We start from the raw sequence: 25103 nt of genomic DNA on the forward strand, positions 1-25103 counted from the left end.
TAACAGTCTTATTGGAATCCTAAATCCTTTAGAAATATGCATCATCTTAAATTGCTCAAAATTGATAACATTCACCTTTTGCATGATCCCCAAACATATTCCAAATATCGTAAGATTTCTCAATTGGAGTGGATACTCTTCAAAATCTTTTCCATCAAGTTTCCAACCAAAGTAGTTTAGGTAGCCTTATACGACTTTATTCTTAAGTTTCCTTAAACTACGAGGTTTTGTAGTAGGTAATTGTTTTTTTTTTTTTTGGGTTGCTTTTAACAGTCATTTGATAGGCTAAAATCCATTCGATTAAGCAAGTCTCAAAAACTTATTGAAACTCCCAAACTTCACTGGAATCCTAGTTCTTGAGAAATTGGTTTTTGGAGAATGTATAAAATTTCTAGGTGCACCCATCAATCGGATCGAGTTCATAAAAATCTTAAATTTCTTAGTTTAAAAGGCTAGAAAAACCTTATAACTCTTCCAAGCAAGTTTGAAATGTTTCTCTTGAAATTCATAATTTTTCTACTTGCTTGAAAGTTAATAAATAAATAAAAAAAAATTCCAAAGTTGTAAGGAAAACATGGAACGTGTATCAAAGTTTTTATTGGATGACACTACTATTACAAAAATGCTCACATCAATTGCATGCTTGACTTGCCTTGTTTCATTGAGCTTAAGAGATTGTGAAAATCTCATGTCTCTTCCTATGACTTTTTTTAGTGTCTGTTTGGCTTCAACTTTTTTGTTCAACTTTTAACTTTTAACTTTTATGTATAATTTTTAAGCCCTGATTATTATTATTTTTTTCTAAGTATAAATATACTTTGACACATTTTCAGCAAAAAGCATTCAATAACAAGCCAAATAAGCGATTGCAAAATGCACACTTAATATAAAATCACTTAAAAATCTCAATCTTTTGGGATGCTCAAAACTACTAGAGAACATTGGGACGGTTGAAAAGTATATATAGAGTGTTTGGGAGATAAACATCTTGGAGAGCTTTTTTGAATAATTAATATAATATATAGAGACACACTTTAACCCAAAATACCTAAACTTAATGACTATGTGCTCAGTTTTTCTCATTATTATTCAATGTGAGACTTTACTCACATGTGTAACCCAACGTAGAAGAACTTGATATGAGTGGAACTATTAGACTGATACCTTCTTCCAATACCCTCTTCAAGACTCTTAAAAAACTAGCTTTCATGCGTCTCATTTAAAGTTTTAAATAAGTCACATTACCCATTAAAAAAATTATATGATTGAAACTATATATATATGATTTTTTTCAATTGTCACATGGTAGGTAAACATGTTTAGGACCAAACTTTTTCGCTTTCATAATTGTTGTTTTTAAGTTGGTTGTATTGCTTCAAATTGCATAGCTAATCAATTAGCTTTGTTTTTTGAGACCCATGAAGGAGTTTCGGTTTGGTTGGAGGATCTCCTTTCAAATAAATGTATCAGATGTAAACTCATGATATTATCTTAATCACGTGCCATTTTAGAGAGAAAGAGTAGTACATCCTCTCAGCCATGTGCCATTTTGGCGCCCAAAATTTCCCCCTCATACCAAATTTCCAGACCAAAAAAAAATCTTCAATTTCACGGAAAGAAAAACCCCAAACCCATCTATATATATAAAGGGCGTCTTCATTTACGTATCAATGAAACGACGAATTTCCAAAACTACCCATAAAGATCCATCAACGATCATCGGAGCAACTCTACCATAAACAACGGCACCGTGGAGTTCGGAGCTCCGATTTCCGCATTCCAAATCCAACTTCCTAACCAACCATAGGTTTTTCTCCTATTTCATTCATTTTTCTGTTTGTTTCAACTAACTCAAATTGGTTTTTCATTTATGTTCCTTTTGCTTCAAATTTGTTCCAATAAGAAAAGGTACTAATAATAATGGCAATCGTATTATCAATTGTAGTAGATTAATTAACAGGTTCTAATCCTTTTGTTTTTTTCTTTTTTACGAAAAACTTTTGACACGTTTAATCTTTGGAATCGGAAAATGGATTTTTATATATTTAGGGATTAGAAATTTCGTAGAGAAAAATTAGGAAACTAGAATGTTGGTACGTTAAGAAACAAAGACAAATGCCGATCACTAAGACACTAACTACTAGGTACTAACTAGGCCATTTCATGTTCTTGCTTGCATGTGATACTGATGCATAGCCAATATGACTCACCAAAATAATAGTTGTTGTTATTCATACCTTAGTTAGAATACTAATTTAAACTAGAATTACTCTTTTCGCCTTGAAATACTGATGCATACTTTACAGATTTGACATGGGCATTTTGGCATATACATCGTGATTCTTTTTCTTTTTTCGATTTTATTGCTTGTATGAATTTTTTTTATGGATGTGTTATAGTCATCCCTTGTACAATTTATTTGTTTGAATAAAATATATTACTCTTATAAAATAATAAATAAATAAAATCCTAGTAGTCATTATTACTAGGCAAATGACTGTTCTGGAGGTAAATGTTCAGAAATGCATCTCAACTGCAATTTGGGTTTATTCGTTTTTTTATTATTATTTTTTTTTTCTAGAAAAGTTCTATGGATATGAGTCAGCCATACTCAAAATATTTAAAGGAAATGCACTTTCCTGGACATGATTATTTACATGCTTTCTCTGTACTATGCAGAAAACACCAGCAGTGTCAAATTTAGCTGTAAGGACTTTGGTTCCTTATTGCTTGCTGAAAATGTTACACCTAGTAACTTCACCTCACTCCTGTCACCTCTTGGTAAAGCATCAAAGAAATCAGGCGTGTGCTATAAAGTGGGGTTTTTTTTTTTATATTTCTTTCTTTTAAGGGTATGTTTCTGATTCTTAGTTGTTTATTCTATCAATAAAAAGGGAAGAAAATCATGACGACAAATTATTGCTCACTCTAATTTGTTCACTCTAATTTGCACGTGCAATCTAGTTTTTCCTTTTTGTGATTTTATTATAACCTTTTAATATTGTGTGCAAGCTGCTCTTCTGTTCTCCAAAATGCACTCGCTTATCATTTCTAACATCTTTAAAAATGGTGGATATAAATGCAGTTTATACTGAAGGGAAAAAAATATGAGATTGTGCTGTCCTGAGACCACTTTTAGGGATATCACTTGGTATTCTGAATCCCTAGCAAAAATTATGCTAATGCTGTGTAGGAGATGAATGCTGCTTCCTTCATTGTTGACCACTTGTTTCTTGATAGTTGATTCCTTGTGATACATATCTGTTGCTGCCCATGCACTATGACAGTTGTTGGGGGCATTTGACACGGATAGAATTAGAAAGGCATCTAGGAATGCTCTTTTTGTAGGCTTGGGTTAGACTAATATGTGATTTTAGTATTCCAAAAGGTGATAGAGTTTTCAGGCTTCAACATTCTTAAGTAATGTATTCACCACCACTTTATTTAACCTTATTCTCAGTATGGTGTTCTGCTTCATAATCTAATGTTACTTGAAACCGTGACCTATCGGTTTTGGTGGAAGGCATGTGCTACGAACCAAGGCTTGACTTTTATGCCTGAAAAAATCTAGCACCACACATTTTTGCGCCACAACTTTGTCACAACTTTGATGTGGCAGACTGTGAGCAGAGAAGAAAAGGTGGTGAGTTCATAGGACTGTAAAAAGCAATCAGTCACAGTCTATCACAAAGAACAGTTATGGAAAGGGTGTCATTGAAACGCATTCTCTTGCTACTTAACAGATTTGACATGGGCTCTTTGGCATATATATCATGATTCCTTTTCTTTTTCTTTTTCTTTTTTGGATTTTATTGCTTGTATGAATTTTTATGGATGTGTTATAGTCATCCCTTGTACAATTTATTTGTTTGAATAAAATATAGTACTCCTATAAAATAAAAACTATAGTAGCGGTTGTTATTAGGCAAATAGTTGGGTCTATTTCCCTAAAATTTTCCTGTGCACTTACTAAATTGTCATTATAGTCATCCCTTGTACAATTTACTATGGCATACTGCTACAGAACAAAATCATTTAAATTAAATTTCCATTTCCTACTAATTTGTTTCATTTTTCATTTCCATATAGATACCAGTTGCAGGAAAAAATAAAGCTTACAGATCTTCATGTCAATATTCCCTTAAGTTGCAGAATAAATGCTTCTTCCACAGCTTTAGAAGGAAGACAGAGTCCAAGATGTAAGTTTCTATTGCTGCCCATACATTGCTTTGCTCTTCTGGAGCTGCATATTCTTTGGGTTGTCAGTTTAACTTCTTATTTTCCTTTTCATAAAGTAAAAATATTGTTTCTCTTTGTGCTAAATGTTTAATTATATGCAAGCTCTATTATCATAATTATGTTGTATTTCTAGTGGGAACAATCATAAGTAATTACAACTTGTGTTTGAAAATTTTAATCATTCCATTTGAATGTAAATGCAGCCGATGACTACAAAACTTCCAAATTTGCATTTTTAAGAAATTGAAGGAAAATGTAGACTGCAAATACAAATCCTAGACATTGCATAAGCAAGAAAACCAGTCAAAAATTCAAAATTAGTGACTGTTCCGTAGGTAAGTGTTCAGAAATGCATCTCAACTACAATGTGGGTCTATTTGTATATTTTTTTCTCTAGGTCCTAAAGGCTGGTATAATTTTTTTTTTTTTTTTTTTAAAGTCAAGTTTTATGGATATGAATTAGCCATACTCAAAATATTTAAAAGCAATGCACTGGTCTGGACATGATTATTTGTGTGCTTTCTCTGTACTATGTGAATGGGTTTTGGAGACCTCTTATCCTCATATTGAAGAACTCTGTTCAAAGGGGTTAGACACATAACATTAATAAGTTCTCTTTCTTTTTTTTAGCCTCGTATCATGGACCTTTAGAAATTTCTCAGGTATGACTTTGTTTCTTTGCTTCTCAGTCGCCTGTTCCCCGAGACCAAAAAAAAACAGTGTAGGCTCCTTTTGCTTTCCATATGGATGTGACTTATTCTGTTGGTGTTGGTGATTAAGCTGAAATTACATGTCTCTGGCAGGATTTAAGGGAAGTAGATATTGATACCAAATCTCAGTTTCTTGCTTTTTTGGACTAGCATAGTCAGCTCAAAAAATTAATTCATATGCCTGCAAGGAACTATATGGAACTTGATTATGGTTCACACTTGGATGATGGTCCTTTATCTTGTTGGTTGAATAGATAGCCAGAGGTGGTTCTCTCGAAATTTTACACTCCCCCAAGCAATACTAGTATAGCATGTCTCAAGTATGAAATGATGAAACCCAGATTTGAAGTAGGAGGAAGAAGTCCTATATCAGTACTTAGTGTGATTCCACTTATGTTTTCAATCTAAAAGATATGGGATCTCTTGAATATAATCATCTCAAAGAACTGGATGACTTGCATCCAAAAAAATAATTGATTGAAAGTGAGTCACATCCTCTTCTTCTGGGTTGGGACTTTGACAGGAATACAGAGGAAAGAACCTTGTCTATTACTTGTCAAAATATAGAGCTGAGTGTGTATTCACCTTCATTAAGTTCCTGGGATGATTATTAACAGCACACTCTGGATGACAGGATAGGTGGAAAAGACTTGAGTGAATTTTCCTTCCCGTCCACATATTCTCCAAATGTTTGTTCATTACCATGGTCCCATTTAGCCAGCTATAATGACCTTGATTTTGGAAACCAAGTTGAAGTCAAGAAAGATATAAATGCTGATTTTAACCATTTTCCTTTAGCTCTAACACTTGCACCAGCGTACTTACTCTGGCTGAAGATTGCAGAAATGACACTAAATGCAAAGATAGCAGCATGTTCCTTTCTCCTCATAATCTCCTATAATGAGCAAGGTTTTCTGTGAGAGATATCATCATCCTGGTTTAGAAGGTTCCCTCCTTCACTCTGGACTCAATATTGATTTAGAATGGGATTGTCCCAAGGTTGTCAAAATCGGGATCTTACGTAGGATCATGGGAGGTAGGTAGGATCGGAGATCGTAGGATCGGATCGTGAATCGTAAGATCCTACCTATTTTCAGATTTTAAGCAAAAAACCTATTGATAGTGACTTTGTATGTTATATAATTACTTAAAATATAAATCCATCCATTAAAAAAAAAATTGCATCATAAAATGTAATTTGCACGCACTACATCGTTCTTATGTCATTCTAATGAAGCAAAATATATTTAACTTTTGACATAATGTATCTAAAAAGTTCAGTACATGTTTAATTAGCAACTAAGTACCAAAATATTATCTACACATATGAAAAATGTTTTCCAAATTCTAAGTTCCAAATCCAAAATAAGTTAGGCTAGTTAGCATATAAAAACTAGCTAACTACAATTTTACAATATGTAATCTAAAAGAAAATTCTCAATCTAAGGTAAACTAGCTAATTAAATAATGAAGATCCTGTTTCATAATTTTTCAAATTTGACTTAATTTAGTTAACAAGATAGAAAAATAAAAACCTTAAAAGCTTTGTCAAAATCATATACACAACACAACAATATGGAATTAAGCTAACAAAGTACAAATAAATGATAAACTACTAAGTACTAACTACCAAAACAAATTACCAGAAACCTTAAAGGCAGCAATGACTCATGGCAACATTATTGAGAGGGTTGAGAGGTGCTGGGTTTTTGACTGAGTTTTTTTTTTAAAAAAAAACGTTAAAATTAAGTTAAGAAAGCTTAAAGGAAGTAATGACTCACCATTAACAAGGCTGAAAGATGCTGTGTTTTTGACAAAGGGCTAGTTATGGCATTTTTCACGTTTTATATTTTTGATAATATCGCAATCTCGATTGATCGAATTAGATGTCAAGCTTGAAATCGAAAATCTTATACGGTCTAGCCAGGAATCAAGCTAGCAGTCAAACTGATAGAAACTTTAGTTTTCTTGCTCTAAACTTGATTCTTTCTTGATCTAAACTTGGGTCTTTGTCTTGGACTATAAAATACATCTTTAACCCACTTAAGACACACCAAAAACACTATGAATTGATTACATTTATCGTATTTGCCAACTACAAAAATATGGACTCTACAAAATGCATTTTCTTTTCTATGAAGTTAGAAACACCACTGTTGTGAGTACTAAAACTGTTATTTCTAAGGTAAAGTTCCTAAATCTAATGCTTTAATGACATTGGTTTCAATTGTGTGGTTTTATTTTTTATTTTTGGTCCTAAAATTGATATTTACTTTTTTAGGTCTAATTATTCTATGAAAAAAAAATAGTTCTTCTTAACTCAATAAAAATAATCACTTCAAAATTATATAAAACATGGTTGCCTACAGATAGTGAAACACAAGTACATCATTAGATTTTATGTAACAACATTTGTGAAGGCGATACAAATAGATGATTAATTTAGCATAAGTATGTTAATATTAAAAGTGAATTGGCTTCTACAACAGTTTAAAAAAACAGGAACGGTTAAAGAAAGAAAAGGTTTTGTTTTTGAAAACATTAAACTTATACCATAGGTTTTTTTGAGATTTTATGTTGACATAGGGGTAAATTTGGGACTTCAATTCATTATTGGGCTTCTAAAACCTGTTGGGCTTGTGGGTTTAGGTTTACCCAAATGAATCCCACTTAAAAAAAAAAAAAAAAAAATTCAAGCCAAATGGTAGGATCGGTAGGATCGGTAGAATCTCATACGATCCTACAATCCTATACGATTCTACACGATCCTACCTACGATCCTAACATTTTTGCGATCCTGCTACGATTTAAAACTTTTTGGTGAGGTGGGATCGTAAAATCGTGCGATTCTACGATCTGGATCGCGATTTTGACAACCATGGATTGTCCATCATTAAGTGGTTCCTCCAGGAAGCATCATTCACCTTTCAATTATGCTCTTCAATCTCCCGGAAATGAACGAACATCTTCATGCTTTCTACTTAAAGACAAAAATGGAAGTTGCCTGGATGGTTCAGGTCATAGAAGAACCTTTAGTCTTGCCAATGATATTGTTAACATCCAAGACCTGCCCTTTGCTGCTCGATAAATCAAGCTGGGTTGGAACTTGAGGAAAATGTATTATGATGATAGTGAAGATGCTTCCAAGCACTTTGGACATGCTCTTCATGATTTCATTATGCTTATCTGTGGCTGCACGTTATTGTTAATGTGGCTACTTTGTTTGCTGGAATTTTTCTATGTCTTAAAAGTTTTAGGTATAAGGAATACTTGGATGTATGGTGGCGAGTTAGATGGTGTATATGGTCAATCAATAGATCACTTTTCAAATTGACTGTTTATACTCGTGGGAGATATGATATTTCTTACTGTTTAAAGGGGGAAAAACTAAGGAAGGAAAACTCAGATTTTGATTCTGCTACAGCCCCTGCATTGAAGCAAGGGCAAGGTGAAAGAATTTAGTAAACAAAAAATTATTAGTAACATACTAACATGCAAATTGAAAAAGGGTCTTGATTTTTCTACTTTTAGACTATGTACCGCTACTTGACATTGTTTGCAATTCAACATGTTCACTAAAAAGACATTGGAGACAACTGAACTGAGAAAAGTGGACCTGAACCCGATAACCTGTTCAAATCCAAAACCGTTTCCCTATCTTATGAGATAAATGACAAGAGGCTGAAAATAAATTGAAAGCTTTATCTTTTTTATTTAAATAAATAAATAAAAACTTCACCGATGAAAACAATATAAAATAAAAATTACTACATAAGTCAAATAAGATACTTAGATACTTTCTCGTATCTTGAGTTGAAAAAAAAAAGCTTATATTCGTGCTGGGTGTTTTTTCTCCTGTTTTGGGCTTTTTGGCTCTAGTGTTTTTCTTTTTTTACCACCAAGAAAAGAGAAAAAGTTACAAAACAACACGTTCATAATGGTTTAGAAAATTTTCAAAATCAAATTTGACAGTTAACACCCTATGATCAGCTAACAGACAAGAAAAAAGGAACCCCTCTTCTCTCTTGTAGTCTAGGTCTGCTGTTATTAGTGCTGAGCAAGTCTTGGGGTTGTTAGTAGTCTTGTCTTTAATGGCTTTGGCATGCTTCTAGCTTGGTGTAAACTTCTCTGACAGCAGCCAGTGTGGCATTTATTTGGCGGAGATCTGAGAGTGTAGTGACAGTATAGTACATATGGTTTTTATTTTGTGAAGCACACAGATACACAAGGGGATTAAACGGTTCAAAACTTCAATTTTATACTCCCACCCATTGTTTCATGGTATCAATGCCAAATACTTGTTGAAGAAACTGCATACACAAAAGAAGTACTTGTACTACACTAAAAAACAGTGAAGCAAAGCTCTAGGAGTTAATTTTAGCACTCTAGATAACAGAGCCAATACTTTTACTTACTTCCAGCAATAACTGTTCATGTTTAGTAGATATTCACCGCATGTTCATAGAGACAGATTTGCACATGAGCTGTGTAGCCCAAATGGCATTTTTCAAATCACAAGGCTTGCCCTGCTCACGAGCCTCTGAGAATTGGCTTGGAACGTCAATTAACAAGGCTAGGCAAATTTGGTTAACATATACAGGAGAAAAATGTAAGGTGATTTTTAACGAATCTAGAACATTGCCTTGCACATAAAGCGGAGAAAAAAATATCTTCATCATGCTCTGTCATAGTGAAAGGCCCTACCTTTGTTCAAAAGGGCAAAGATTAATGAAAACATCACTCACAAAGGTCAAAAATCAACAAACAATGCCGTTACATACATACTCTGCAGAGAATCGCCCAATATTATCCCATCTGGTAACATTTTTACTTGTTTCGTCTATATATAAAAGTTGAAGCGTATCGTTTATTATTGCTATGCTCAAGTTAGGCCACATTAGCAACAATATCATCCACTCTTTTTCAACATTCACTCTCTTTTTTTAACTCTCATTTTTCTTATTAATTGCCCAACTTAATATTATACTTTCTTCAACTTTTCCCTTTCATTTTACCTTTTCATCTCCTTACTACTATCTATCTTGATATCACTTCCTCCAACCCTTTATCTTCCTTTATTTTTGGCTTTTCTAATTCCCCTCCTCTTACTATAAATTTACAATTCTCTATTTCATTCTATACATAGTTTTCCTACACACAAAAAATTATTTTTCTCTCTCTCAATCTCTCTAAAAAGAATTTCCATTTTTAGTGGATTTTTTTTCTTGCATCTCTACTTTAAGTCGATGAGATTTATTATTATTATTATTATTATTATTTGGAACTTTACTTTGGGTTAATGAATCTCTACAAAATTGGTTATTCTCTCTCTCTCTCTCTCTCTCTCTTCTTTTTTTACTGTTTCTTGCAGCTCTACTTTATATTGATAATCATTGTGATTTTTAAAACTTTATTTTGGGTTCATACGTTTTAGTGTTGTATTTTTTAGTTCCTCATTACAAGTAGTATATATCTCTCTCTTATAGTTTTGGTTGGTTTTATTTTGTTTGAATTAATACTTGATTATTTTGGAAGTGAGAATTTGAGTTTATATCAAAACACAATCTTCGCTATACTAATCACAAAATGACATTCAGTCCATTCTATTTCAATCCACTTCATCAATTTGGTCTAGTTCGGTTTGCTTTAGTCCACTTCGGTCAATTTTGGTCCAATTCGGTCCACTTCAATTCAATTAGGTCCATTCATTCTACTGTGGTCCAATTTGGTTCATTCAGTCAATTCAGTCCACTTCGATCTATTCTGCCTAATTTGATCCATACAGTACACTTAGGTATATTCAGTCTGATTTGGTCCACTTCGATCTTGGTCCATTTGGTCCATTTCAGATCACTTCAGTTCAATTTGATGTATCTGCTTAAGAATGGAAAAATACAAGTTGGATTGAGAGTACTATTAATTATTTGAGTAATATTAATTGTAATTATAGAGAGGGAAAATTTCCGACCTATCACAAGCTGACACATTATACTACTAAGTCCACAAAGTACAGCCAATTACAAAACGCCACGTACTACTACTAGGTTTTGCTATCACTATTCAGAAACCAACAGAAATTTGCCAAGTGTCATTGAAATAGAGACATAAAAAGCATGCAAAAACCAATCACGCATCAGTGCAAGTAAGCAATGACATAAGCAGTCTGGTGCGCGTAAGCAATGACACAGGCAGTCCAATCGGGTGCTGACATGTGTCACCTTGAAAATCAAAACATTTCGGCCAATCAAAAGATGCCACATGTCTTGGAGAAAAAATCTTAAAGCTCCTCCAATCAGACTGTGACACATGTCACCAATTAAACTTCGCCACATGTCACTCACCCACCCCCAAACTCCTATAAATATAAGTCTTTCTAAGGCATTTGTACACACCAAGACATCTAGAGCACGAGCAGCATCAAAGAAGATTCAGAATCACTCAGAAGTACATAAGGTCTACAGGAATCAAGCATTTAAAGCCTTCAAAAACTTCAACTTCAAAATCGAAGAACATTAAAAGCAGAACCATCAAACTACCTTCCTAGATCTTAAAGTTTGCTAGAATCAAGCTCAAAAGCCTCCAAAAACTTTAAGAAACTGTAAATCAATGAAGTTTTACGGATTCAAGCCTCAAAAGCCCAGAAAAACTTCCACCACAAAACCTTTGAAGACGAAGAACATGGGAAGAACATGAAGAACATATGAAGAACACGAAGAACAAAGAATTTCTAACAAGCTCATAGCCAAAGATTCATTGTAATTCTATTTCAAGGGTGTTTAATCCACCCTTCAGCCAAATTGAAAGATATTTGGTGTTGAAGTCAAAATCACATTATTACAATTCCAATCAACAAGTCTTTCAAGGAGATCGAATCAAAAGATCACTCTTTTGTAATTTCAAAGAATTGTACCACATATTCATCAATACAAATCCATATTTGTAAAATTATTTTACTTGTTTGATTTATTTCAAACTAAAAATTTAGTCGTCTACAATAATTATACTATAAGTTTTGGTTATCATAATAAACTTCTTAAGAGAACGAGATTTGAATAATAACTTTGAAAATTACAAATCTTAAGTGTACCAAAAGATATTAGGAAAATATAATGCATAATAAAAATAGTTAGAAGAATATGACCATTTCATAAAAGAATAATATCAATGAAAAACATCAAAAATGATAAAATTATATATTTGTAAAAATGATGGAGATTATCTTTTGAAATTTTTTAATTTTTAGGGAGAACAAATTATCTACAATAAAATTTAGAGAATAAATTATACATATTCAATATAAGTTTGTTATAAATTTTGATTAACATAATAATCTCTTTTAAGAGAGTGGAGAATTTGAATGATTTATTTAAATAAAAATACACACACACACACACACAAATATATATATATATATATATATATATATCCCTTTTGCTTGAAGGTATAACCAATCTCATGCAATTCATTTAAAAGTAATGACGTTAAAATAAATGAGTAACTACCCTAAAGATTAAATTTGTACATTTATTGCCTTAAGGTTTAGAGAGACTTTTACTTAAATTTAATTGGACCGGAGTGAACTAAAATGTTATGTTAATGTGGCTCAACAAAAATATAACAACAATAGATCTTATGCTTAAGATTTTAGATATTACGAGTTTGAGATATATATATATATATATATATATATATATATATATATATATATATATATATATATATATATATCCCTTTTGCTTGAAAGTATAACCAATCTCATGCAATTCATTTAAAAGTAATGACGTTAAAATAAATGAATAACTACCCTAAAGATTAAATTTGTACATTTATTGCCTTAAGGTTTAGAGAGACTTTTACTTAAATTTAATTGGACCGGAGTGAACTAAAATGTTATGTTAATGTGGCTCAACAAAAATATAACAACAATAAATCTTATGCTTAAGATATTAGATATTACGAGTTTGAGATATATATATATATATATATATATATATATATATATATATATATAAATAAATTTATAATAGGTAGTTTCAACCCAAACATATCTTTTTCCTTATATGTAAGTGCATAAAATGGACGGAAGTGGACACAAATGGACCAAATAGACTGAATGGATAGAATATGACCGAATGGGGACAAGGTGGACCGAATAAGAACAAATGGACAGATTAGGACGAAAGTGGACATATGGACCGTATAGGAACAAATAGGACTGAATATGACCAAAGTGGGCTGAATAGGACCATAATGGACAGATTAGACCAATGTTGATTGAATAGGACCTGAGTTGACAGAGTAGACCGAATAGGACAAATTTGAACTGAATAAAACCGAAGTGGAATGGACTGAATATGACCAATGTGAACCATATAGGACTAAAGTAGATAGAATATGACCAATGTGAACGAATGGACCCAATAGGACCAATGTAAACCAAATAGAACCCAAGTGGACCAAAGAGGACAAAATAGACTAATTAGGACCGAAGTAGACCAAATAGGACTTTTGAATATTTATCATAGGGCTCATATTTCTAATTTATAATGTCTATTTTTTTTTAAACCCAAAACTAAATAGTTTAACCCAAATATAATAAAATTTCATACTTTTCAACCCAAAAATTAAAAAAAAAAAAAAGAATTTTTGAGCTAAACCTGAAAAGTTAACCTATAAAAAGAATCAATTTAAGGTCCAATTTATCCAAAATAGGCCGAAGGGGACTGAAATTGACTGAGTGGACCAAAGTAGACTGAAGTAGACCTAATTGGACTGTATGGGAACAAAGTAGACCTAATTAGACCGAATAGCAGTTGTTTAATTTTTAGGGGAGAACAAATTATGTTTGACAAATTATACATTATATTACAATTATAAAATAATTAGTTATTTCCACATGTTGCATAAGTTTGCGACTAGTAAAAATGTAAAAGCTTTGCTCTAAAAATTGGAAAATCAACCAACAATTCAATGAGAAGGATTGGAACCGATGAAAGCTAAAGTAATTATTATGTATTGCTTTTAGCTAATTCACTCACTGCTTATACAAAATTAATTAGAGGATGGATTACTCATAAAGTTTGCAGATTCCACGAAGCATTTATGCGTGATACATTACGATGATATCTCGATTTTAAATAGACATAAAGAAAACAATACGAAGAGAACTTTATAATTTTTTCAAAAAGCAATATAAATAAGACTTTAATTTATAGCTAGCCACCAAGAAGCTATATTTTATGAGAAGTGCTACGTCTATAATATTTTCATTATTTCATAGTATTTTAACAACAAATTATAGGCAATTAGTTGTTGTTGGTTGTAATTTAAACTTACCACTTTTTGTTGACTTGACTCACAACAGTTAGAGCCTAGAGGGTGTGATTCTTGAATAAATTTTGTGAATTCAATAAATTATTACATCCCCACCAATAAGTAATGTAAGATCACCCCATTTAAAAAGGTGATATAATTATGGTGATACGATATATTTTGTAATCTTAGATTACGATAATGTTAGAAAAAATTAAATAAACCAAACACCTTAACATTAAGGTAATATGTACCAGATTCTCAAAAAAAAAAAAAAAAAAAAAAAAAAAAAAAGTAATATGTATCACATCAAGGGCATATCACAGCGAACTATACATTCCTAAAAATCTTTGTGGGTCTCTTTTATTTAGTATTACTATTATTATTTTTAAATCAATTTGATAAATTTCTGTTTTATTTAGAATTATTATTATTATTTTTAATCAATTTGATAACTTTCGGTCTTCCTTTGGACTGGTAGATTCCTAGAAGGAGAGGCAACATGGATGAAAATTGATTTCTTTCTAATATTTCTTTTTATAAATCAATAATTGGCGGAGGAAGGATTTTAATCCTCAATATTTTAATTAAAAAAAAAATGTCAGTCCATTAACTTCGAGTTAAAAGAGTTTATTGCCATATATAAGTAGACAGAGTCCTTGTTTTTAGGTTTGGTTCATACCCTTTTGCAGATGGGACATTATTGCTGCGTGGGTGACTTTGGTTGTACATGCTAGGATTATTTTTTATGCTTAGATGAATTGACACGCTTAAAGATGATGAACAATATATTTTATAAACTAGTAATGGCAGTTGGAGGTCTGTCCAATGCAACTAGGACACCTCAAGGTGATAGTTATTGAATATTAAAAAAACAGATATATAATTTAACTACTTGCTTACATTATTGAATCTAATTTATTTTATAAACTGATTGAAAATGATCTGCAAAGAAAGCGAATGGCAAAAATAAAAGTATATATAATTGCAAGTGGATGCTCATTCCAACCCAGAAGTTATTTTTATTTTATGAGAAGTATTATGTTTATAATATTTTCACTATTTCTTAGTATTTCAATTAACAATAAATTATAGGTGGTTAATTGTTATTAGTTCCAATTTAAATCTACTACTAAAATTATTTTTTTACCCAACCAATTACCAACCCTTAACAACTTACCACTTAAAATTTATTATTAAAATATTGTGAAATTATTATAAAAATGGTTTTTTTTTTTTTTCTCTTCGTGTACGCAAAATGTGTAAAGAAGTTTTGTCTTTATTTATTACTAGTCACTAACCCGTGCTATGCACGGGAACCTATCTATTTGTGAGGTAGACTAAAATAATTTTATAAAATTTTAAATTGATTAAGAAACTACACCATTGCATGATCTGCTCTTGTATGACTTCAATTTGTTTTACAATTTGATGAAGAAGTCATTGCTTGAACGTGCAATAGCTTACAAAAAAATTATCAGACAGTTTTAGATATTGCAAAAAAATAACTTGAAAATTCAAATATTAAAACTTCTGAAAAACAAAAAAATATTAAATAATTAGATAATTCATTACTTAGAAATTATTGAAATAAAACAAAATATATATATAACTAAACAATAGAGAAATATAAGAAAAATATGAGTTACATTCAAAAGAATAATCCATGGTTATAACTATTGAAAGGAATCAAAAGATTTAAAGCCTACAAATTATGGATAATATATATATATATATACACACACACACACAACAAAGAAATATAAGAGAAATATGTGCTACCATCAAAAGAATAATTCAGATGTTAAAACTTTTAAAAGACCAAAAAATATTAAAGAATCATAAGATTTACTTTCCTATAAATTTTTGAAACAAAACAAAATGTATATGATTACACAGTAGAGAAATATAAAAGAAAAATTGATTACCTTCAAAAGAATTATACATGGTATAGTCATTGAAATCTGCTAAAGATGTTCAAATATACACAAATTCAGAACTTTCAAAATACCAAAAAAGATATATAATTAAAGAATAAGTTATTGAAACAATTCAAAAAAATATAGGACTATTCAAAAGAGAAATATAAGAAAAAGAAAAAAGTACACAAACCCATAAAGGAATAAGTTTTAGATTTTAACGGGTCTAAACTTTAAACAATGAAAGAAAAATTATATACAGTCATAGGCGTAGGGTTTGGTGGTTCATGTACGAAAATAACTTTTTAAAAATATATGAAAAACAATAAAATAAATCTTTTTTAACAAAGTAAAGGAGAAGAAAATAACAGAAGAAGAGTTCATACTTCTACTCGGCTTAAAAAAAAAAAAAAAAAATTAGGGTTTGCACTGCTTTTATAGTGTTCATGATTAACCTATGTATTTGTGTGTAAACAAATACACAAATTTGTATAATTCAGGGAAATGATGTAAATTACAAATGAAGTATCAAAATATTCTCACAAAACCCAAACTCCAAATACACACCCAAAAGAGCTCTCTCACCACAAGGAGAAACCTTAATTTCCTCGAAGTAAATTGCCTCAACTTGAACTCTATTACAAAACCAATGTTGAGGCACAAAACATGCATGTATATATATATATATATATATATATATATATATATATATATATATATATATAGCAAAGGCTAGTTTGTGCTGTGGAGCATAAGTAGGACTCTTTTGATAAGCATCCAAGTAGGAGTTGGATTGCTTAAGTCGGCAAAAGTATTTTATGAGGTTTTCTTGTAACTTTGTTTCAAAAGGATTTTAGTAAGTAATGAAATTTCACTTCTTGTTAAATATATATTTTTTAAATTATGGTTATATATATATATGTGTGTGTGTGATAATAATAAGTTTGAGTTGAATTTGGACTTGTTAAAGAGATAGAGTTTCACTCCTTGTTAAATTTGGACTAAACAAAAATAATTTTATTTAAATTAAATAATAATTTTATTTAAATATTGTGCTGATGTAGAAAATTGTGAGAGTTTTAGAGGTTTCGGTTTTATATATATTACTAGTCACTAACTCGTGCTATGCATGGGAACTTACTTATTTGTGAGATTAACTAAAATAATTTTATAAAATCTTAAATTGATTAGAAAACTGCACCATTACATAATTTGCTCTTGTATGACTTCCATTTGTGTTACAATTTGATGAAGAAGTCATTGCTTGAACTTGCAATTGCTTACAAAAAATTTGTTAGACAATTTCAGATACTGCAAAAAAATAACTTAAATTGAGTTTAAGTTGAATTTGTTTGAGAGACAAAGTTTCACTCCTTGTTAAGTTTAGATTAAACAAAAATAGTTTTTTTTTTTTTAAATGATAATGATGAGTTTGAGTTTAAGATGGACTTGTTAAAGAGATGAAGTTTTACTCCTTCTTAAGTTTGGACTAAACAAAAATAATTTTATTTAAAAAATTGATAATGATGAGTTTGAGTTTAAGATGGATTTGTTAGAGAGATAGAGTTTTAATCCTTGTTAAATTTATATTTAAAAAAATGTTGTTTAAAAAAATAATTTTATTTAAATAAAATGATAATTTTATTTAAATATTGTGCTGAGATGAAAAATTGTGAGAGTTTTAGAGGCTTCGGTAGAGTTTTACTTCTTATTAAATTTAGATTAAACAAAAATAATTTTGTTTAAAAAAATGATAATGAAGAGTTTGAGTTTAAGAAAAAGTTGTTAGAGAGATAGAGTTTTACTCTTTGTTAAGTTTGGACTAAACAAAAATAATTTTATTTAAAAATTGATAATGATAAGTTTGAGTTTAAGATCGACTTGTTCAAGAGATAGAGTTTTACTCCTTGTTAAGTTTGGACTAAAAAAAATAGTTTTATTTAAATAAATTGATAATTTTATTTAAATATTGTGCTAACGTGAAAAATCGTGGGAGTTTCAAAGGCTTCAATTTTATATATATATATATATATATATATATATATATATATATATATATATATATAAATTAGTTAGCAACATCATAGTTAGAAATAAGTCAAATAACCATTGGACATCATTGAAACCATAACAATTCTAAACCAATCAATTAAATAGCTATACAAATTCATTAGGGAAAAAAACCATATACAAATTGTGAGCAGAAAAAGAAAAGATGAATCAAAGAGCACTAACAAACCATTAATTAAGATACTTCTCAAATTCCATCTCCAACTCTTTGTTTAATAATTAACAGCGGCTAAATTTCAGAAAACTAAAAATCAGAACCTAGAGTAGAATCACTCACTCACCAAAATCAAAAGCAAAATTCATTACTCAATCTGTGTGGAGTATGATCAGCGTACGGGTACATGATTCAAGGATACAATTTCTCTATTTATACAGAAATGCATAATGTGCTATTTGAATTTGATTACTTATTTACTTGTAAGCTCTAGACGTTGTTAAGATAAATGTCTTTGATAATTGATCTACAGCTCACGTTGCCTCTACAGATCATGTTGCAAATCAAAATTCCAATTCAAATGCTTCTACAACTTTCAGATAAACTTGCAATGGATTTGGTTCCAACTATTGTATTTTATTTAAATTCAAATGTCTCATCATTATGTTTTATCCTTAGCTTCTATCTAATAATTTAATAGTTTTCTTTTGTTTGTTTATATATAATTTCAATACAACTCATGGGTTGGTAATTTAGCCAACACCAATTATTTGGATTTTGATTCAACCAACTATTCTTTGAAAGTAAACAGGAGTACAAATCATCTCCGCCACTACCAGCCCAAATTTGGTTGGTTTTATTTTATTAACAGTCTCTTAGATGTTGAGTCGCTCCACCATAATTATGTGGTGCCTTGCTTGACTACATATGACCCCATATTCACGTGTCCACAATTCTTTTCCATATACATTCAAAAACACTAACAACAGTAGCACTACCTATAAATCCCAACTTTCCAATAAAAAACTTCCTAATAGGCCAAAAAATAAAAAATAAAAACGCTTAACAACAGTAGCACTAACAATACCAATTATATGCCAACAACACCGGTTAAAGAACTGACAGAAATTGGATACAGAGCATCTCACCTGTGTAAACTGGGGCTAGAGTTTGAAACATTGGTAACTGCTGCTTGTTATGACAATTAATGGAGATCTTGTGATGGCTTTGATGGGTAACAGCAGCTATGGCTCCGTCATGGGTGTCTGTCCTCTCTCTGTGCCTTTGAGTAGACTTTCGCATTTGGAATGTATTTTCAGAAACTATCGGGGATATAGAGAGAAGAAGAGCTTAGAGAGGTAGAGAGAATTATTAGTTTTAGAGAGTCTGTCACGTTAGTTTTAGAGCAGTAGGGTTTTGTTTTTGAGTGAAATAGAGTTTTTAATTTTTATTTGAGTCTATCACATTAGTTTTAGAGAGGTAGGGTTTTGTTTTTAACTGAAATAGAGTTTTTAATTTTTAATTTTATTTTGAATCTATCACGTTAGTTTTAGAGAGGTAGGGTTTTGTTTTTGAGTGAAATAGAGTTTTTGATTTTAATTTTAATTTTTTAAATATTGTGCTGACGTAGAAAATTGTGATAGCTTCAAAGACTTTGATTTTATTTTAAATATTGTGCTGACATGAAAAATTGTGAGAGTGTCAAAAGGTTCGGTTTTATATATATATATATAAATTATTATTATTATTATCAATTTGATAACCTCTGGTCATCCTTTTGACTGGAAGATGCTTAGAAGAAAGAAATGGTATGGTCACAAAAAAAAAAAAAATGAAAAAGAAAGATTTGTTGACTTGACCCAGAACAGTTAGAGGGTGTGATTCGTGAATCCTTAACCCATAAATCAACCAATTACATGGGGATGGGTTTATCTTTTCAGTTATAAATAATTTCCTCTATGTATATTAAAGTAAAATTGTTACCATTTAAAAATAATTGTTGTCGTTGTTTTGTTAGGACGATTCCTGGAAGAAAAGGGAGAATTGCACCCCTACTTCTGTTTGAAGGAAAATAAAAAGGGGTTCTATTATAAGAGAAAAAAACAAAAACAAAAACAGATTGGAATGCCGCGTTATTTCAAGCTGCTTTTGAGTAATTAATTATGTACAGTTTGCACCCTTTCTTTAGCTAATTTACACACTGCTTAAACAAAATTAATTAGAGGATGAATTACACCAAGTTTTTGCAAATTTCATTGATAAGCATTTATGTGTGACACATTATGATGACATCTCTATTTTGAATAGACATAAAGAAAGTAATTGAAATAAAACTTTATAATTTGTCAAAAAACAATATAAACAAGAGTTATAGCTGACTACCAAGAAGTTCATCTTTATTTTCTTTTCCTCAATGCAGAATGCATTAAGTGTGTAATTGTTATCAAACTCCCACTAAAGTACTTATCCACAAAGTAATAAAAAGCTTTTTAAAAAGGAACTTAGAGCAACCACACCGGTTGGTTTAATTACACTAAGAACTCCCTCTTTCTTCTCTTTTCATTTCTTGCGTAAGTTCATCTCATGTGCCACTTTGGTGGGCCTATTCGGTGTTGACCCAGTGACACATATCCAGCCCACCTGCTATGATCTGAGGAAAATGTTAGAAACTTTACATGGGTTTGACGTTTTGTGGTTATGCGTGACAGATCACGATGACTTGTTTCTATTCTTTTTTTTTTTTTTTTTTTTTTTTTTTTTTTTTTTTTTGAGAAATTGACCTGTCTCTATTCTGAAAAAACATAAATAAAGCAATATGAATACAACTTTTAAGTCGGTCAAAAAGCAATATAAACGGAACTTTATTGCAGGCCACCAACAGGAAGTAATCTTTCTTTCTCTTTTTCTGATGAACGCAGAATGTGTAAAGTGTTATTTGATTTCCATCTAATTTCCACCAAAGTACTTCTCCAGTTCCTTCCCCCCCCCCCCCCCCCCCCCCCCCCAAATAAAAAATAAAAAAGTTTTCAAAAAAGCAAAATGAAGTGTATATAAATAAAAAAATAAAATAAAAACTTTATACCAGTTACTAGGAACTCTCTTTTTTCTTTTTCTTTTTCTTTTATATTTTAGTAAATTACTTGAGTATTGCACTAATTAAGTTAGATAATACTTTATACGTATTGTAAAAGTTAGGCAAAAGTTAAGATTCAAGTCTCTAAAAGGAAGTTTTACATACATATACACTTAGATTAGGTTAGAGTAGAATTTATATCTTATATAAAACAAAATTTACCTAACAAACTTATTTATATTCTAAAACTGCAACTTCACTCAATATTTTTTTATTTGATGTAAATTTTAATAAAAAAAACTTTATACCAGTTACCAGGAACTTTCTCTTTTTTCTTTTTCTTTTATATTTTAGTAAATTACTAGGCTATAAGACGTTACCATTTAAAAATAATTGTTGTCGTTGTTTTGCTTTTGCTAGGACAATTCCTGGAAGAAAAGGGTGACTTGCACACCTACTTCTGTTTAAAGGAAAATAAAAAGGGGTTCTATTGTTAGTGGGAAAATAAATAGTTAGTCTAGTAAGAGAAAAATAACAGATTAGAATGCACCGTTGTTTCAAGTTGTTTTTGAGTAATTATGTACTGCTTGTACCCTTTCTTCAGCTAATTTGCACACTGCCTAAACAAAATTAATTAAAGGATGAATTACTCAGAAAGTTTGCATATTCCACTAATAAGAATTTATGCATGACACATCAGGGTGACATCTCTATTTTGAATAGACAAAAAAGAAAGCAATATAAAGTTGTATTTTTTAGTCTGTCAAAAAGCAATATAAACATGTATTAAAAAAAAAAGCAATATAAACAGGACCTATAGCTGGTCACCAAGAAGTTAATCTTTATTTTCTTTTCCTCAACACTGAATGTGTAAAGTATAATTGTCATCAAACTTTAACTAAAGTACTTATTCTCAAAGAAATAAAAAGTTTTTTAAAAAGGAACATTACTCTTTCTTCTCTTTTCTTTTCTTAATGAGGAGTAAATTACTTGCGTGAGTTCATCCCATGTGCCACGTTAAAGAACCTAAAACAGCAAAGTAAGAGGAAAGGCATTCAAAAATAACTAGTCTAGCTAGGTCCTCTCAGCCAAGGGTTTATAACTAAGTATTTGGTATTTTACAGTGTTTTCAATGAAAATTTCAATGATTTCAATATTGATCAATTACAGTACCCAACACACATTACCCTTTACATTTAATTATTTATGATTGTTTTCTTGATATCAATTTTGTATAGACCGGATTTTTGATTTGTTATGTTGGCCTTTTGGTTTGTTTAAAGCCCCAAGAATTAGAGAATCCTTTAGACAAACCAAAAAAATAAACAAACAAAAATCACAAATCCAGAAAGCAAAAGGGATATCATAATTTTGTTTTGGTGTTTCTCAGGTCAATTTATAAATTTTTTGGAGAGGAGGGGTCCAGAATAAAATTCTCTGCTCAATTGCAAAACTTTTGTGTTTGTATTTATATATAGTAGTGATTTTTTTTTTTTATAAAAATTGGGAGTGAGGAGGAATGGGGACAAGGTTCACCCTAGTCCACACATGGTTCCGTCTCTAGGTAGGGGTTGTTAGAAATACTGAATTGAATAGTATTGTATTTCTCACTAAAAGAATATACATGAGTGCCTTTATATAGGAGGCATATGAGTGCAGTACAAGTAAATATGAGTGTAGTACAAGTAAGAGTGCTATACAAGTAAGAGTGCTAAACAAGTAAACTAGTTGGGCCTAAAGCCAACAACACTATATATGTTAACAACCCCCCTCAAACTCAAGATGGATGTGAGACCAACTTGAGGTTGTCAACCAAAGTACGAAGGCGTCCCTTAGGATGTGACTTGGTGAAGATATCTGCAAGTTGATCTGTAGAGGAGACTGAGATTAGCTTGAGAGCACCATGGACAAGATGATAACGGATAAAATGACAATCGATCTCGATGTGTTTAGTCCGTTCATGGAAGACATCATTGTGAGCAATATGAATGGCACTTTTGTTGTCACAATAAAGAGGAGTAGCAGAGGATGTCGACACACCTAAGTCTTTGAGAAGCCATCGTAGCCAAAGAAGCTTAGATGTGGTATCAGCAAGGGCACGATATTCTGCTTCAGTACTAGAACGGGCCACATGAGTTTGTTTCTTGCTTCGCCAAGAAATCAGAGAAGAACCAAGAAGAAAGCAATAACCAGTGGTGGACCTGCGATCAGTGGGATCTCCTGCCCAATCAGCATCAGAAAATGCACGAAGAACAAGAGGAGACCGAGCAGAGTAGAAAAGACCATGGAAGAGAGTGCACTTTAGGTACCGAAGAATGCGCAGAATAGCAGCATAGTGAGTCGATCGTGGAGCAGACAGATATTGGCTCACCTGGTGAACAGCATAGGACATGTCTGGACGAGTAACAGTGAGATAAACTAGGCTGCCAAATAAGCGTCTGTAAAGAGAGGGATTAGACAATGGTTTCCCCCCTGAGGGAGTCAGATGCGCATTAAGCTCGACTGGATTGTCAACAGTCTTGCTATCAGTGAGTCCAGCTCTAGACAAGAGTTCAGAGGCATACTTGGCTTGAGTAATGTAAAGTCCATCTGTAGAATGAGTGATTCAAGACCCAAGAAGTAGCTGAGATGTCCAAGATCTTTCATCTCAAACTGCTGACTGAGAAAATTTTTGAGTTCTTGAATGCCACTGAGGTCATCACCAGTTATGATCATATCATCCACATACAAGAGAAGTAAAATAGTGCCTTTGTCAGTGCGACGAAGAAATAAGGCAGAATCATAATGACTGGCCATGTAACCCAAACGAGGGATGGTAGAGCTGAACTTGGCAAACCAAGCACGTGGAGCTTGTTTAAGGCCATAAAGTGCACGTCGAAGGTGACAAACCTTGTTTGATTCAACAGAGAGACCAGGAGGAGGTTGCATATAAACTTCTTCACTCAAATCCCCATTAAGGAATGCATTTTTGACATCCATCTGGAAAAGATCCCATTTACTGGCAGCAGCAACAGCTAAGAGGGCACGAACAGATGAGATACGAGCAACCGGAGCAAAGGTCTCTTCATAATTAATCCCATACTCCTGTGTAAAACCTTTTGCAACAAGACGAGCTTTGTAGCGCTCAATAGACCCATCAGAGCGAGTTTTAATCTTGTAGATCCACTTACAACCAACCACAGATTTTCCAAGGGGGAGAGTGACCAAGTCCCAAGTATGGTTTTTAGATAATGCATCAAGTTCCTCTTTCATTGCAATCTGCCATAAAGGGTCAGTGGAAGCCTCACGATAGGTGTGAGGCTCGTGCAATGTAGCAAGGGCAGTGTAACAATGATAGTCAAGTAAATGTGCAGGAATGGACCTTACCCGAGTTGAGTGACGAGGTAGAATGTCTTGTACATGATCTTCAGGCGGAGCAGGAGCAGGGGAACCAGGATCAAGGTTGGGTAGCTCGTCTTCGACCTGTTCATCTTCCACCTGTTCATTAAAAGGGGAACTAGGAAAGAGATCAAGGATTTCTGGTGGTTGGACAGATAAGTTAATAGGAGAATCAGGAGCAGCTACAAGAGGATCAGGATTAGCTATAGGAGGGTCAGGAGCAGCTACAGAAGGAATTTGCGTCTCATCTGGAAATAGATCTAAGACAGAAGAGGAAGATAAAGAAGCACGAAAGTGAGAGAGCTCGACAAAGAGGCGATGTTCCCAAAAGACAACATTGCGGGAGACACGAAGACGATGAGAAATAGGATCATAACACCGATACCCCTTTTGAGTTTCGCCATAACCAAGAAAACAACAAAGTCTTGACCTAGGCTCAAGTTTGTTATGCTCATGTGGCTGAAGAA

The 25103-nt window shown here is 31.8% G+C and overlaps 1 protein-coding gene and 1 long non-coding RNA gene across 4 annotated transcripts in view; both read left to right on the forward strand.

Annotated features, from left to right (window-relative positions):
• Positions 1-25103, forward strand: part of LOC142619924 (uncharacterized) — a 100701-nt gene that overhangs the window by 41226 nt on the left and 34372 nt on the right. The window lies entirely within an intron of this gene.
• Positions 1650-4336, forward strand: LOC142618904 (uncharacterized). Its single transcript, XR_012841389.1, has 3 exons — positions 1650-1807; positions 2680-2852; positions 4090-4336. It is a non-coding gene; the product is annotated as an uncharacterized LOC142618904 (long non-coding RNA).

The sequence above is a fragment of the Castanea sativa genome, chromosome 12, assembly GCF_040712315.1.
Source record: "Castanea sativa cultivar Marrone di Chiusa Pesio chromosome 12, ASM4071231v1".
Taxonomy (NCBI): domain Eukaryota; kingdom Viridiplantae; phylum Streptophyta; class Magnoliopsida; order Fagales; family Fagaceae; genus Castanea; species Castanea sativa.